We start from the raw sequence: 15575 nt of genomic DNA on the forward strand, positions 1-15575 counted from the left end.
TGTAGATGATTGAGGTTCAACAAAAGAAGAAAAAGTACAACAAAGATTGGAAGAATCAACATTAAGATCATGAGCATATACATCACATTGGGGAGTGGGGGCACAATCAAACACATGAGATTCATCATTAAGGGAACGAAGCTCATCACAAGAAGGCATGGTAAATAATGAAGAATATTGAAACACACCATTAGCATCAACTTGAGCATGTACCTCATCATCATGAGCAAAAGCGGGAATAGAGTTGAAATCGTGTGTTCTAGGTTCACTTAAGGGATCATGTAACAAATCATGGGAAATTATGCTAACATTAGAAGAATCAAGACATTGCACATTAACATTAGAATCATGATTACCCCTATTATAAACATCCCTAGCAAACCAAACATAAAATCCCAAGCATCATTAATTGACAATGCTCTAAATTCACCATCATGCATGCATTCAACTTCATTCCTAGTTTGCTCCTTCAAACCAAAATAACAAATCTCACAAGCCTCCCAAATATTACAACAATTATAGTCTAAGAATCCCTCAAGTTTAATGAAATATTTACAAAAAAGGCTCATTGTCATATTGAGAAAATGATAGACATGCCATTTTTTTCACAAAACAAACAAAAATCAAATAAAAGAAAAGTATATACAAAGACCTAGACTCAAGCAATAAAAAACACTCGAACATAGACACCGTTCCCCGGCAACGGCGCCATTTTGACAAGGAAAAAACTAGGTCGTTATCTAATCTTCCCTCGGTCAAACTAAATTTACAAACACTTAACAAACCTAAATACGAGTATAGAGGCAAGTCAAGGGTCGAACCTAAAGGAACGGTAATGTTCAAGCACTTTCAATTACGTGCCTAAGCTAGGTCAAAATCGAAGGTAAGAAGTTACACTAACAACTAACAAAACAAACAACCAAACTAACGAAAAACTAGGAACGGGAATTAACAAGTAATCATGACAATTGCAACAACTTGGGAAGAGAATGCCAATCAAAGGTTATGAAGACTAATGATAAGAGCTATAATTGGAATCAAAGAGCTATCTCCTAATCGTTAAGCTAGGGTTCACTATGAATAACAACTAAGAGAATCACAATCCAAACCAATCAATAATTGCAATTCCTAAATCAATTGGTCGTGTCATTAGCAATTACGACAATGCAATCTAGCATAATTCTCAAGGCCTAAACGAATTACACACATGCAAACCTTCATTAATCACTTTAATCTCAAAAATCAATCAACACAATTCCCAAATTAATCACAGTAAATCAATCATACAAGTTTCACACAATTCCTAGCCAAACAACTACTCAAGAATCATCATCTATCAACAACAACTAAGGAAATCAAGAATCAATAAAATATCAAGAATAATTACACTATCAAGAATCAAACATCAAAATTAAAATAAACAAACATGAAACTGAACAAAGCAATAAAGATGAGATAGAGTGAGAAATGCTCATTGATTGATTAAGAAGATCTTCAATACAATTGTCACCATTGAATCTTCAATCTCTCAAACCACCATTGAAATCCCTCACTTTCTCACTCTAAAACTACTCCTAAACTATCCCTAAAACTAGAGAGAGAAGCTCTCAACCTAACCTAAGATATGAGAGAGAAAGTCCCCAAGCAAATCTAAAAATCGTCCTCTAAAATAGAAATGACAAGGTTAATTTATAAAAAAAAGAGCGAAGGAAAACAGGGCAAGCCGTGCGCACGCACCACTTCTCTGTGCGCACGCACAGTAGGCCACAGAAGATCTGTGTGCACGCACAACCTATGCCGCGCGCGCGCACCCCTGCTTGCTGCTCGTAGCCTTGCTTCCTTCACTTGCTCGAACAATCTCTGCGCTCCCGAGCATCCCTATCATTGGTGCACTCTAGGCGATGCTCGTGAGAAGGGCAACTCCTTTATCTTCCAAGCACTTGAACATTCCAAGACAAAGCATTGCTTCCAAAGTCCTTGTGCTTGCGGAGCTAGCTTGAATTGCATGTTTGAATCCCCAAACTTAGCTCCATCAATCTCCTTGAATGCGCTCAAGCTTCCTCCTTGATAATTAAATCCCAGGAAACTCGACACACCTACAAAATAAGTCAAAGAAACGGAGAAGCGAGAGAAATAGCTGAGAAATGAATAAAATAATTAAAAAAATCATTAAAAGCACGCATTTCTCTATACTAACACGACATAAAAGACTAAAAGCGATCATAAAAATAAGAAGAAAACCTAGCCTAACAGTGCCATAAATGGCACGTATCACCTTGTCAGCCAGACGGTCCAACGTCCACTTGAGATTGTAGCAGTCGGTGTCATGGCCCATTTCCTAATGGAAATGACAAAATTTATTCTTGTTTTGTGACTGAATGGAACTCTTCATAGGATTCGGCTTCTCAATAGTCAGCTGGTCCTTCACCTTTGTAAAGATGGTGTAACAGTCTTTATTGGACTCATACCGTAGACCATACGGTTTAAATTCTTTCTTTTTCTTTTTGGACAGTTAATCAGGTTCCTCAACCGCCCAAACTTCTTTTCTCTTTTTGCTCTCTTCAACTGAGCAGACCGACTCTCCTTTTGCTTGTCGAACTTCTTGGAGTCCGACTGATGGCTGGACAAGCAGAGGTTGGTGGCTTGAATAAAGCTCTTCGCCTCTATTAGCGCCTCTTGAAGGGTGAATACCCTCTTTAGGACAAGTTCAAATTAAAGGTCAACCCATCTTTCAGACCCTTAAAGAAGTCTGCATAAGCTACCTCATCAAACAACCCTTGGATTTGAATTCTCATTAGGTTGTACCACCTGACATAGGAGCGTAGACCTTCTCTATCTCCTTGTCGGATGGTGCTCAAGTCGAGACTTATTTTCATAGCAGGGATGTTAATGGAGAAGTTGGAGGCAAACAGGAAGGCAAGCTTTCTAAAGCTGTCAATGCGTCCGGCTAGGAGGTTGCCAAACCATTGTTGGGTAATGCCCTTCAATGTAGCTCGGGAAGCACCGGCACCACATAGCATCCTCCAACCCCTGCATGTGCATGAGGTTGGAGTAGGCCATGAGGTGGTCCTCCAAGTTGGTGGTACCGTCATAGGCACCCACCAACACATTCTTAACCTTGGCCAGTTGTGCGGCCTCGGTTATCTCCTTAGTAAACGCAGAAGTTTGTTCAACAAGTTTGAGTAGATGGAGCTGCTAGCCCAAAGGTTGGACATTATATGCCGCCTGACCCCCAAAGAGGGTCTGCTGCATGAAATGAGGAGAATACAGACCGTAGACCATAGGGGGTACGTATGGTGCATTCCCAATCATCTGAGGGCCAGAATGGACGGTATTACCGCCTGTATGGATCTCATGCAAGGATTGAATATTCCCTGCAGATGTATTCTTGAAGCTGTCTGGAAAGCTCGAAGTAGAGGCTGACTCAGACAGCTACTGACTTCTCCTACGCTTGATGATTTGTCGAGCGTTAAGGGTAGATTTTTTGTTACCCACCGATTGATCCTCCCGACGGGAATTTCTTGGACCCTTCTAGGGCAGAAGGATCTTGGACCAGTCAAGGGTTGCGGCTACCTTGTCTTTGGTGACTGGTGCGGATTTGTTTGCCGTTTGGGTTTCCCCTTCCGGCTAACCAGTGGGCCTGCTTGTACCCACCTGAATTTCACCCCGTTCTAGAGTGCCTCTGAGACAGATACGTTTAGTGATGAGTGAGCCATCTTTGGCTATGTATGTTTCGACCTCCGGCTAATTAGCCTTAGGATTAGGAGGCAATACAGACTCTTGAACCATCCTTGAGGTACTCTCCCCACAGACGACGCCAAATGTTTTGGGTGTTTTTGTCCCTCGGAGAGTTACAGCTCAGAGACTGGTTGCGCGCGACATATACCTTCAAAACAACGGAGACTTTAGTTGTTGGAGCTCCGCCCTTTGACGATCAAGTTAGTACTTGAGTATGAATAGGAGAAAGTGCGAAAAAAGAGATTAAATCTTCTCGGATTTTGAGATCAGGTGTTTCTCTGATGTAAGGGAATGTAGGGTATGCTGTAATAAATTGTAGATGCCCCAAAAATGGGGGGAATCTCCCTATTTATAAGGTCATTGGGAAACGTGCCCCTAATTAGGTCATTCTAACCTAATTCTACAAGGCTGCACCGTATTTTGGCTTTCTCGAGATTTAGGCCCTTGAAGGCCGCCTTTTTCTCCCAAATTACGGGAAGGACACGTGTCAAATGGAGATTGGTCCAATTTGGACTAATCAGAGTATGACATGTGTCAGGACATGATGAGCTCACGTGGCATGGGTAAAATTATCCAAAATAAAGAGGGCACGGAGTTCTAATTTTAGGGAGGTTGCGCCACATCCACCCAGTGTAAAAGAGACTTATGGCATCGAGTTTACCAAGCAAGAGCATTGGGATAATCGTCTTTCATCTAGGAAGCTTCTATCAACTCGATTCTATGATGCATTGGCAATAACATCATTAGGAATTGATGAAGATGTGAGATTCTTGGCTCAGAATTTGGGGTTGGAAGAATTCATTGGTCTTAATGCTCCGACCTATGCCCGCATCACCTTCGAGTTTCTTTCATCTTTGGAAGAACATGAGGAGAAGTTGAATGGTGTGTCTACTCAAACGCTTACTTTTCAAGTTTTCAATAATGACCACTTGGTCCCTCTCTCCTACTTTAACGAAGCCTTTAAGTTTCCTTTGCCAATGGAAGGTGCTCCCTACAACAACCCAACCTTTGAGGTTTTACAACGAGATCATAATTATAGAGAACATCGTTTGTGGAGACACATATCGGTTGAAGATAGTTATCGTCCTCAATATTCCAAGTCGGCTTCCATCACCCACCCGGCTTTGAGATACTTTAGTTCCACACTTATGCATTTTTCTCTAAAGAGTCTCTTAGAGCTATTTCTAGGGAAGAACTAAGTTGGCTTTTGCTGACGGACAAACTGTTTTGGGTGTTTTTGTCCCTCGGGAGCATTACGTCTCAAAGATTGGTCCAGCTCGAGCTGCACCTGAAAAATAACGGAGACTCCGGTTATTGGAGCTCCGCCTCCGAAGATCAAGCTAATAACTTGAAAAAGAATAAAGAGTACGCAAATTTAGGTGGGAATCTACTTAGATTCCAAGCTCAGGTGTTTCTCTGATGAGAGAGAAAGTAGGTGAAATAAATGATTGAATGTGTCCCCAAAAGGGGGAAATATCTCCCTATTTATAGGGTCGTTAGTAGGTGTGCCCTTATCTAGGTCACTTGACGAAGATTTTAGTGGGCTGCGCTGAATTACGGCGCTTCTTGGGATTTGGGCCCTTGAAGGCTGCCATTTCAGAAGCTATCTGAAGGGGACACATGTCAGGTGGCTATTGGGCCAGCCTGAACTTGACACGTGGCCTTCTCTTATTTGTCCACATGTGTAGGGTATTTTTACCCTAAACATTTGCCCCTCACACGGGTCACGTGGATGTCACGTGACGCCTGTGACACGTGTCCACCTATGAAAGGTGAACAGTACTAACAACTAGTAAATTTTAAAGTACGACGGGGATGCCCCCGTTTCACCCTTCAATAATTAGAAATTTACCCCCCCCTCCCTTCTCTCACTATTTCATTTTATTTGACTTTATAGAGAGAGAAAGAGAGATTTTTACAGAGAGATTCTCTAGTTCCCTCTGCATCAGATTCTCAAGATTTCCATGTACTAACCTTGCAACACCCGTTCACCGTCTGTAGCAGTTTTCAGAATTTCCAGAGTTAACGTAAGGTAACCGCCTGTACCATTTTTTAGCTTTTCCTTCTTTTCAAATTGTATACATTCTTTTTTCCATCTGTATACCTAGTCTTTAAAAATAAAATGAGCTCTCAATCCACATACACGACACTGCCTAGGACATTCATCCGTCTCCCGGAACGGCTAAATCTAGAACAGGGGGTGCCTTTTTTGGACTGTCGGAACTGCTGTGCTCATCCCCGAATTTCTCCCTCTCTGTGTCTGTGCAGGAAACAATGGCTAGAGTAAAACAGACAGCCAAAATTCTAATAGCCGGCGCGCTATGAAAGTGCCCGCCGACGAGGTTGTTCCGGATGGGGAACATTAGGATTCGGAGGAGAGAAGCAATTCTGACGATGAGACTCCCTCTTCCTCCGGGAGCTCAAATGTAAGAGAGGTAGACGCTGAAGAGGTCGCCTCCTCTAATGGATCCGGGGAAGAGCCAGGCGGCAATGAAGCCGCCGAAAGATCGGGAGCCGAGGCCTCTGGCTCCGATCAAGATAATTTTGCGGCTGACTATCACCAGCCGCCAAAGGTTTCTGACAACCCTGACCTAAAGAAGATTAGAATGCTTCCGGGTGACATAGCCTTGCCGAAGGTCTTCAGGGCTTTCAAAGAAAAGCACTCCTTTGGAAAGGGGTGGGATATCATCGTTCTGCCTGAGGACGCAGCTATGGCATGGGAGGACAACATAGAAAATGAAGACAACTATTTTGTCTGTTATGAGGGAGTAATAAAAGCCGGCCTCCGGTTCCCCCTCCACACTAGGATTAGGAAAATCCTGAAGGGGTATGATCTGGGTGTCTGGCAGCTCACCCCAAACTCATGGGTGAATATTCTGAGTTATATTGCCGCATGTGAGCTCCAGAATATTGCCACCAGCTTCTCTACCTTTGCTCATATGCACTATTGGAGCAAGGCCCCAGGCGGTCATGGGGCATGGTATACTCTTACCACTCTGCCCCATTACTTGATGACTTTGGATAAGGTGTCCAAATGGTCCTGGTGGAAGGAGAAATTTTATTTGGTCTCCTCACCAACTCTGAGACACAACAGGACGCTGCGTCGGTATAATAAGGAACCGGTTCTCCTAGGTAGAAAATGTCCTCTCCCAGCGCTCTTTTCTAGGGCCCGGGAGCAAATAATAGAGTCGGGTTTCTTTGAAACCACAACTGAACCCTTGGGGGATGGGACTCATATCATTGTGCCAAAGAACTAGATCCCCTACCCGGACTATTTCAAGGATGAAAGATTCCTGTCCGCCTGTGGGTTAAGCACCAAATTTCCCAAGGGTAGATCCACTTTGCATCCGGCTTTTCTGCTGTTTTTCATTTTTGTGCTTCCAACTCTTTATTATTTTTCTCTAACTTTTTATTTTATCCTTGCAGCCGACGCCTTGAACATGGTTGATCCGACAAAGACTCCGGCTAAGTCTGCTGCGCAATTGCGCAAAGAGAGAACGCTCTCTAAGAGAGCAGCCGTTGAGGCCAAGGAGGCCAAGAAAGGCGGGGTAAGACCGCCTGACCTGTCTAGTTTCCTTTAAATTTCTTCCAAGGATTTTTGCCGGCCGGTAACATTTGGTTCTTAATTTGCAGGATGCCACTAAACGTGTTCCACGCTCCATCTCCAAGCTTTTCAAAAGACAAGGGGAGGAGCTGGACAAAACCCCGGCTGCCAAGACCGTCGGGAAGAACCCTTCCCGGTCAACTTCTACTGCCAATCCGGATCGTCCCACGACTAGTGGCAAATCACCTTTCGCCATGAAGATTCTAAGTGAAAGCTCAGAACGCTCGGGGAAGAAAGCGCTGGATGCCTCTACGTACGATATCGAAGGGTGGCCAGCCACCCAATGTTGCAGCCGGTGCGGCAACAACTGGGAGGAGGATACCTCTAAGCCCCATCCTCAAACCCAAGGTAAGAATAAGATTGAACTACCTTGGGCGCTTGACTTTATGAGAGTCAAGACTAAGGTTGACCCTTCAAGGGGTTCAGTCAGCAGCCGACAACAAATGAATGCCAACTACGCTACATCACTCTCACCAAGTACTTCTTTTGGTGCAAATCTTACATCCAACGAGTGAGGACCCTCACCCGGTCTAAGAAGAATTCCATACCTGATCTACAGGTAGTGGACTTTGACCGGATAATGGGTAAACTGGCTGAGGTAAACGATTCTTCAACTTGATTCTAATATTTTTCTTCTATTTTCACCAAGTATTTCATAATCCGGCTACCCTTTCTCAGGTTATGCTGACGGTGGATGGGCTCCGGGGCCTCTTTAGGCGGAAATAAGAAGAGGTAAATGACGCCAAACGGAAGGGCCACTAAAAACCTCAACTCTGCTGAATATGCTAATCACTCCCTCCGTTTTCAAATACTTGCTCCATTTCTATTTTTTGCACTATTCATTTGTCCTACATTGACTTATGTTTGTGATTTATACATAAGAAAAATTTTAGTCTTATGGGTACTTGTTTGAATCATCTCAATGAATAGATTATTAATTTTCAATTGTTAGAATTTATACTAATTGATAATTAAAGATATTAGTGATCAAAGATTATCATCGGCATGCGTGTCCAAGAGAAATGGAGCAAGTATTTAAAAACGGAGGGAGTATATGTGTGATTTAAAGATTAAAGCAGTAGAGTTGAAACAGGAGGAGCTGATCCAGAGTTTGACGGCTGGTAACGATGAAGCCAACAGTCAGGCTAATGACCTTGATAAAAAACTGACAGATGCTAAAGCTGAGCTCAAGGCATTAGAAGACGCTGACAAGGAGAACACAAAGGTCCGAGCAAACGTCGCCCGACTGGGGTTGGAGATTGCCAAGGAGCAGACCAGGCTGATGGAGGAGAATGAGTGAGACAATGCAGCCCGCCTGAAGATAACTTGGGGGCTCCTCTATCCGGATATAGACTTTGAAGTCTACAAACTTAGGTATGACTACGCCACTACAGTGTATGATGCCCAAGTGTTGGGAGAGGCAGCTCCGCCTCGCTTCAAAGACTGGGCTGCAGAGCTGGGATATGAAGTCTCAGACAATGAAGAGGAGCCGGCGGAGGATGAGCAAAATGAAGGCAGCCAGCCTCAAGCAGCTGATAATCAATCAGAAACCCTCCCAACCGGTCAAAACCAGTCGGGTCAGAAGCCTCCACCTCAGCCTTAAACCAGCCTCCCCAAATTCTGCGGTAGTATGCCAATTATCTTTCTTTTCCAGCTTGTATGCCGAGTATGTATTTTTACCAACTGTGGAGTAGGGTTAACAATTTGTTTCTTTTGCTTCTTCACTGGATGTGATTTCGGTTAACAATTATTCTGGCCTTTAAGCCATTTTCAATTTTAATGTGAAGTATTCCGACTTAGTCGGTTTTTTATACATGTTTGCGTTTGAATTTTTTTAATTGGATTTTGCGTATATACTGCAATTCTTTAATATTTTGCCTAACTTATAAAAAGCATGCGACGGATTGTAATCCGGCTGTTCTTGCCCCTAGACGGCTGTGTGGTTGGTTTCATTTCAAATTGATTTATTGGCTTGGAAACATTTGATACTTGGAGAAGTATGAGATGTTTTTAAGCTAATCAATCACAATGATGATTGCCCCAAACCAAGTGCACAGCCGGCCATTAAAACAAGTGCTTCAAGCCTCTTACCCAAGCTGTAATAGTCCGTCTAGGTTTATTGCTTAGCCATTACACAATACTCTTTTGCCCCAATTGGGAGAGAGAGTGCAATTTTGGAATAAATAGTCTAAGTAAGAACATCGGTCAAAAACCGACTGATGCCTCAGGGCATCCGGTATTTCGAAAACTTAATCGTTCTGTAGACCATTCTAGTCAGACGGCTATGAGTTGACCAATTTGGTCGTTCGATCGTTGTCATCTGCATAGATACATAGAGCTAACAATGAGTCTGCTCTCTGCGACGATTGCACCCGGAGGGGTGTCGCCGGACGCCATTGTCCATGTTAGGACAGACGGTTTTATAAAATAAGCAACCATCCGACCATTGGCCTTTGGTCTTGTTTGAGATCGGTTATATAGCTACTAAGCGTTTTTGTGCCTAGTTTTTCAATCTGGCCATTGGCCGCGTGTTATTTGAACGTTGAATTCACCACTAAGTATCGAACTTAGTTGGTTTAGCAAATAATCCATCTGAGTATTGCCCAGACGGAATAGTAATTATAAAGATAACTGTAGACAGCCATTTTTGTCTCCCCAAAACCAAACCCAATGATGAGTACCTTTCACATCGAATCATAATCGAATGAAGTGAAAGTGTGGAAAGTCTAGTGTTGCGGATAATTTTTAATTCTTTTCTTTCTCTCTATTTTTGAAAACCTATTTTAAGATAATAGCCCATCCAGTTTGGCTTGGTCCATGGCAAGGGTCCAATAATAGTGTAGATGGATGGGGCTTGAAAAGAGCTTTCCAACGATATATTATAAGCTCAATTCTTATGAATAATGAGGAAGTTATGGCCAAATTACTAAACTGGGCCTGTTTTGATAGTTATGTGCGGCCCAATGATCTAGAGGAGGGCCTAATAATGATTTATCATTCCTAATGCAATTAGAATTGATTTTAATCTTCTAGATTCTTCTAGAAAGTTCTTTTCATTCCTAAGTTAATTAGCATTGATAAATTGACTTTAGTTGACTTTTTAGAGTTTTAATCAGAATGAAAAAGTGTTTTTAAGGAAAATACGATTTTGCCCTTCTGTACGGCTAAATTTTATCAAAATTAATAAAACGCGTGAAATTAGTTTCTAGCGCTTGACGACAGGATTAGCGCCTGGCGCTAATGCTTGGCGCCTAGCGCTAACCTTCAGCGCCTAGCGCTAATGTCCAGCGTCTTGCGCTAATCTGTTTTATTCTCTTCGAAACTCTGATTTGTTTTTCTATCCGTCCGGCTGATTTTCTCTATAAATAGCCTCCAAAAACCTCCGTTTTCAATCATCAATTTCCATCAATTCTTCTCACCAACTCTCATCAAGAATATCTTGATTATTTTCTCTCTCTTTCTAAACCAACCCTTTTACAAACATAATTCCTCATACATTAGCACTAGACACACCTAGCCAAGTTTGAACTTGCCTTCGCCCTAGACGTGAAAGGTTTAAATTTCTGAGGGTTTGGTCCCAAATCTTTCTTTCAAATATTTAATTTAATTGTTTTGATTATTATTTTCCTTAAAGTTACTAACGTGTGTATTTTGTTATTAGAAAGAAGTACGAAGCATCCAAGTGCTTTAATTAATTTTATTGATATTATGATATAGAAATCATGTCTAGGTTGTTATTATGATTCCTAGTATCATGTTAGGATGCTTGATGTTTTGAATGACAACAATGATTCCTAGTATTATGTTTAGGGAAAAGGTTATAATAACAAATATGCTTATTATGATTTCTATGATGCTTCCTATTCTTTCCTAATATTCATGTTAGTGTCATGTTAGGGCTAAAGCTTTGATTTTTAATGTTTAGTGACATGCTAGGGTTTGTTATTAATCTTGTTAGTATCATGCCTAGGATCTTGCTATTATGCTTTAATATGATTATTGATTATAATAATTATTATTATTATGCTTATGATTGTTATGATTATTATTATTATGTTGCTTGATATTTATTGTTATTGCTTGATCACGCCTTTTATGCATGTTTAAAGGGAATTGGTACTTGTAATCACGCTTAATAAGATAATTAATAATCTTGTTTAGGTTAATTTGATTATAATTCAAGTGATCGCCAATAATAGTTTTATTTGTGCAGTAATATTCAAACAACATAGATAAACATGTTTAAGGTAATCCTATTGATTGCATGTTAGTCAGAAAGCGCATATGAATACGATCAGAATAAAGTAGAGGCCTATTACTAGGGCAGGTTCAATCTCTTTTAGGTTGGATTTGTACCTTCATTCCCGAACTACCAGTCATGGTTCCAGACCTATTGGAGTTGACGATCTCCTGGATCGTTAAGGGGTGTAACCTTCACCTTGTGAACGGTTTATAAGTTCCTAAAACTTGTTGGCGACTCTTTTGCTCTATCTTCTTTCCCTTTGGACACCACTGTACTTTAGTGTATGATCACAGTGGGGTTCAAGCTAGGCATAATGCTTGAAATATTCCCTACAATAACAAAATAATTTGAAAACAAAGCCTGGTTTCTCTTTAATAGACTTTTTGTTTAAAAAAATTTACAATTCTCATAAGTAGTACTTTTTTAAGATATCTACATTCCAAGTTCTAGGCAAGCGTCTGCCGTCTGGGGTTTCCAGGCGGTAGGTGTCATCCCTAAATTCTTCATAAATCCGGTAGGGGCCTTCCCAATTGGGGGTTAGCTTTCCAAGCTCATTGGCCCTACCAGTTGCCTCCATTTTTCGTAACACAAAGTCACCAACTTTCAAAGGGCGCTTGTGTACTTTCTTGTTGTAGGTTCTCGTCATTCTCAGACGGTATATCTCATGACGTAGGGCAGCATTGCTCCTGCGTTCCAGGAGGGAGTCCAATGTCAGTCGCATGGGCTCCCAATTTGCCTCTTCGTCATAAAGCATGACTCTGAGAGTCGGCTCGTAATGTTCAATGGGCAAGACGGCTTCAGCACCGTACACCATGAGAAATGGGGTTTCATCGGTTGCCCTTTTGGCGGTTGTCCAAATGGCCCATAGGACATGAATCAGTTCTTCTACCCATAAGCCACTGGCTCTTTCAATTTTCTTTTTAATGCCATCTGAGATAAGCTTGCTGAAGGCTTCAACTAGGCCGTTTGCTTGGGGTCGGCCGACTGATGCAAGATAATGTGAGATCCCTTGATCTCCCAACCAAGTTTTGAGGTGAGGCGTTTCAAACTAACGGCCATTATCGAACACCATAGACATAGGTACCCCAAACCGGATGATGATGTTCTTCCAAATGAAAGAGATGACATCCTTTGTCTTGATGTTTTTTACCGGCTCAGCCTCTACCCATTTGGTGAAGTAATCCACAGCCACCAAAATATAACGCTTTTCTCCTGGTGCAGGCGTATAAGGACCCAAGATATCCATGCCCCACTTAGCAAACGGGACCGAGCTGTGGATTACCGTCAGATTAGTAGACGAGCGGTGAATAAGCTTGCCAAACCTCTGGAATTTATCAGACCTCTTCACCAACTCTTTAGCATCTGCTTCAAGAGTAGGCCAAAAATAGTGACGCTTGGCTCTGACGGCTAGGGACCTACCGCCTATATGGGAGGCGCAGTATCCCGCATGCAATTCTTTGAGAACTTCTTTACCCTTTTCTGGGGTAACACACTTTAATAAAGGTTTAAGAAAACCCGCCTTGAAGAGCTCTCCATTTCTCGTCTTGAAGTTTGCTGCTCATTTCTTCATGACGGCTGCCTCCTGTGGTAAATCAGGAAGTGTGTCGTTTGTTAAATATGCCCGGATGCCATCCATCCAGGTGGAGCTTTGGTCTAGGATTCCAATAGGCTCTTCATATATACTTCTTTTTTCTAGAACTTCCCAAAAGACTGACCGAGGCGTATCATAGCAGGCGGAGGATGCCAGTTTGGACAATGCATCCGCCTGGTTGTTATCTGACCTGGGCACTTGACTCACACGGAATTCTTCAAGTGCCCCAGCCTCTTCTTTGACTGCCTGAAGATACTTGATCATAGCCGGGTGAGTTGCCTCATATTTTCCCTCGTACTGGCTTACGACCAACTGCGAATCAGAGTAGGCGTCAATTTTTGTTGCCCCTGCCGCCTTACACATGCGGATTTCGGCTAACAGGGCTTCGTATTCCTCCTCGTTATTAGAGGCTTGAAACTTAAACCGAAGTGCATATTCAAATCTGTCCCCCTCAGGGGACTCACATATAATTCCTGCACCACAGCCGTTCTTTGTCGAGCTCCCGTCTACATACACTTTCCAAACTTGATCAATGTTATCCGGAGGACCCGGTCGTGTCATTTCAACAATGAAGTCGGCAAACGTCTGACCCTTCACTGCCTTTCTGGGTTCAAAAGTGATTTCAAGACTTTGCATTTCAATAGCCCATTTCAACATTCTGCCGGATGACTCCAAGGTAGACATTGGATGCTTGAGGGGCTGATCGGTGTAAATTACAACCGGATGTGCCAGAAAGTACGGCTTCAGCTTCTTGAATGCCAAATACAAAGCAAGGCCAAATTTTTCAACCATGGGGTACTGGAGTTCAGCATTTTTTAGCACATGGCTAATGAAATAGACTAGGAGCTGGATGTCGTCTCTCTCAGCAAGGAGAACAGCACTGAGAGCATGATCTGAGACGGCTAGGTACATGTATTACGTCTCTTTGGGCAGAGGGCTAACAAGCCTTGGCAAAGAGTGCAAGTGTTCTTTCAGCTTTTGAAAGGCCTTCTTAGCATCATCCCCCCATTCAAATCTAGTCTTCTTCCTGATTGCTTGGAAGAAGTAAAGGCATTTGTCACCTGACCGCTTAGGAACCTCCCCAATGTCGCTAGGCAACCGGTTAGTCTCTGTACTTCCTTAACAGTGCGGGGTGACTTCATGTCAATCACCGTCTGTATCTTCTCAAGGTTAGTCTCTATCCCCCTTTGATCAATCAGGAATCCGAGAAACTTCCCAGACTCAACACCAAAGACGCATTTCTCGGAGATCAGCAAGGTGATCCGTCTGTTGCTAGGATTTGACTATCATGTCATCAATGTACGCCTCCACATTCCTCCCAATTTGATTAATGAAGACTATATTAATCATTCGTTGGAATGTAGTCGGCGCATTTTTCAAGCCAAACGGCATCACAGTATAACAGAATAACCCCTGATCAGTAACGAAGGTCGTCTTCTCTTGGTCTTTTTTCCATAAGGGTACCTATGGAAGCCGGAGTAGGCATCCATAAAACTCATCAAGGCATGCCCGGCTCTAGAATCGACCATACTGTCGATCTTTGGGAGCGGATAGTTGTCCTTTGGACATGCCTTGTTGAGGTTCGTGTAATCAACAGACATATGCTAGGTGTCATTCGGCTTCTTTACAAGCACAAAATTCGCCACCCAGTTAGGGAAATTACATGGCTGAATTAACCCAGCATCCAGCCGCTTTTTTACTTCGGCAGTTGCCGCCTGACTTCTTTCCTCGCCGTGATTTCTTTTCTTTTGCCGGATGGGCTTTTTTTGGATCCACGGCGAGTTTGTGGACAACGAGATCCGGGCTGACGCCTGGCATCTCTTCCACTTCAAAGGCAAAAATGTCTTTGAATTCATTCAGCAATAGGTGCAGATCTGCACCCAGCTTAGCATAAGCAGTCGTCCCAACTTTAACAGTACGCTATGGACGGCTGTCGTCCAGAAGTATATCAATATGTTCTCCAGCTGGTTGGGGACGGAGCTCATATGACCGTTCCCCAGTCGTTGATTGCTATTTTTTCTCTTTCTTCACCTCCACCAGCTGATGAGCCTTTTTTTTCTTCTCGGCTACTGGTGGGGCTGGGTTGGCATCCTTAACATTGTCAAGGTCTATTGGTTCCTGTCCTTGGCTATCTGGAGCCATAATATCTTTGACGGCTGAGAGGTAGCACTCCCGGGCCGTCTTTTGGTCCCCATTCAAGGAACCAACAGAGCATGAGAGAAGGGATGATTACAACCTTGGTTTCGTTGAGGGTTGGACGGCCTAGGATAATGTTATCGGCGGTCAGTTCCTCAACGACCAGGAATTTAACTACCAGGTGTCGTCCTTTTCCTTTTTCACCCAGTCGGATAGGTAAGTCAATCCTACCGACTTGGTAAACCATCCCACCCCCAAAACCA

Source organism: Chenopodium quinoa, unplaced genomic scaffold, assembly GCF_001683475.1.
Source record: "Chenopodium quinoa cultivar QQ74 unplaced genomic scaffold, ASM168347v1, whole genome shotgun sequence".
NCBI classification, from domain to species: domain Eukaryota; kingdom Viridiplantae; phylum Streptophyta; class Magnoliopsida; order Caryophyllales; family Amaranthaceae; genus Chenopodium; species Chenopodium quinoa.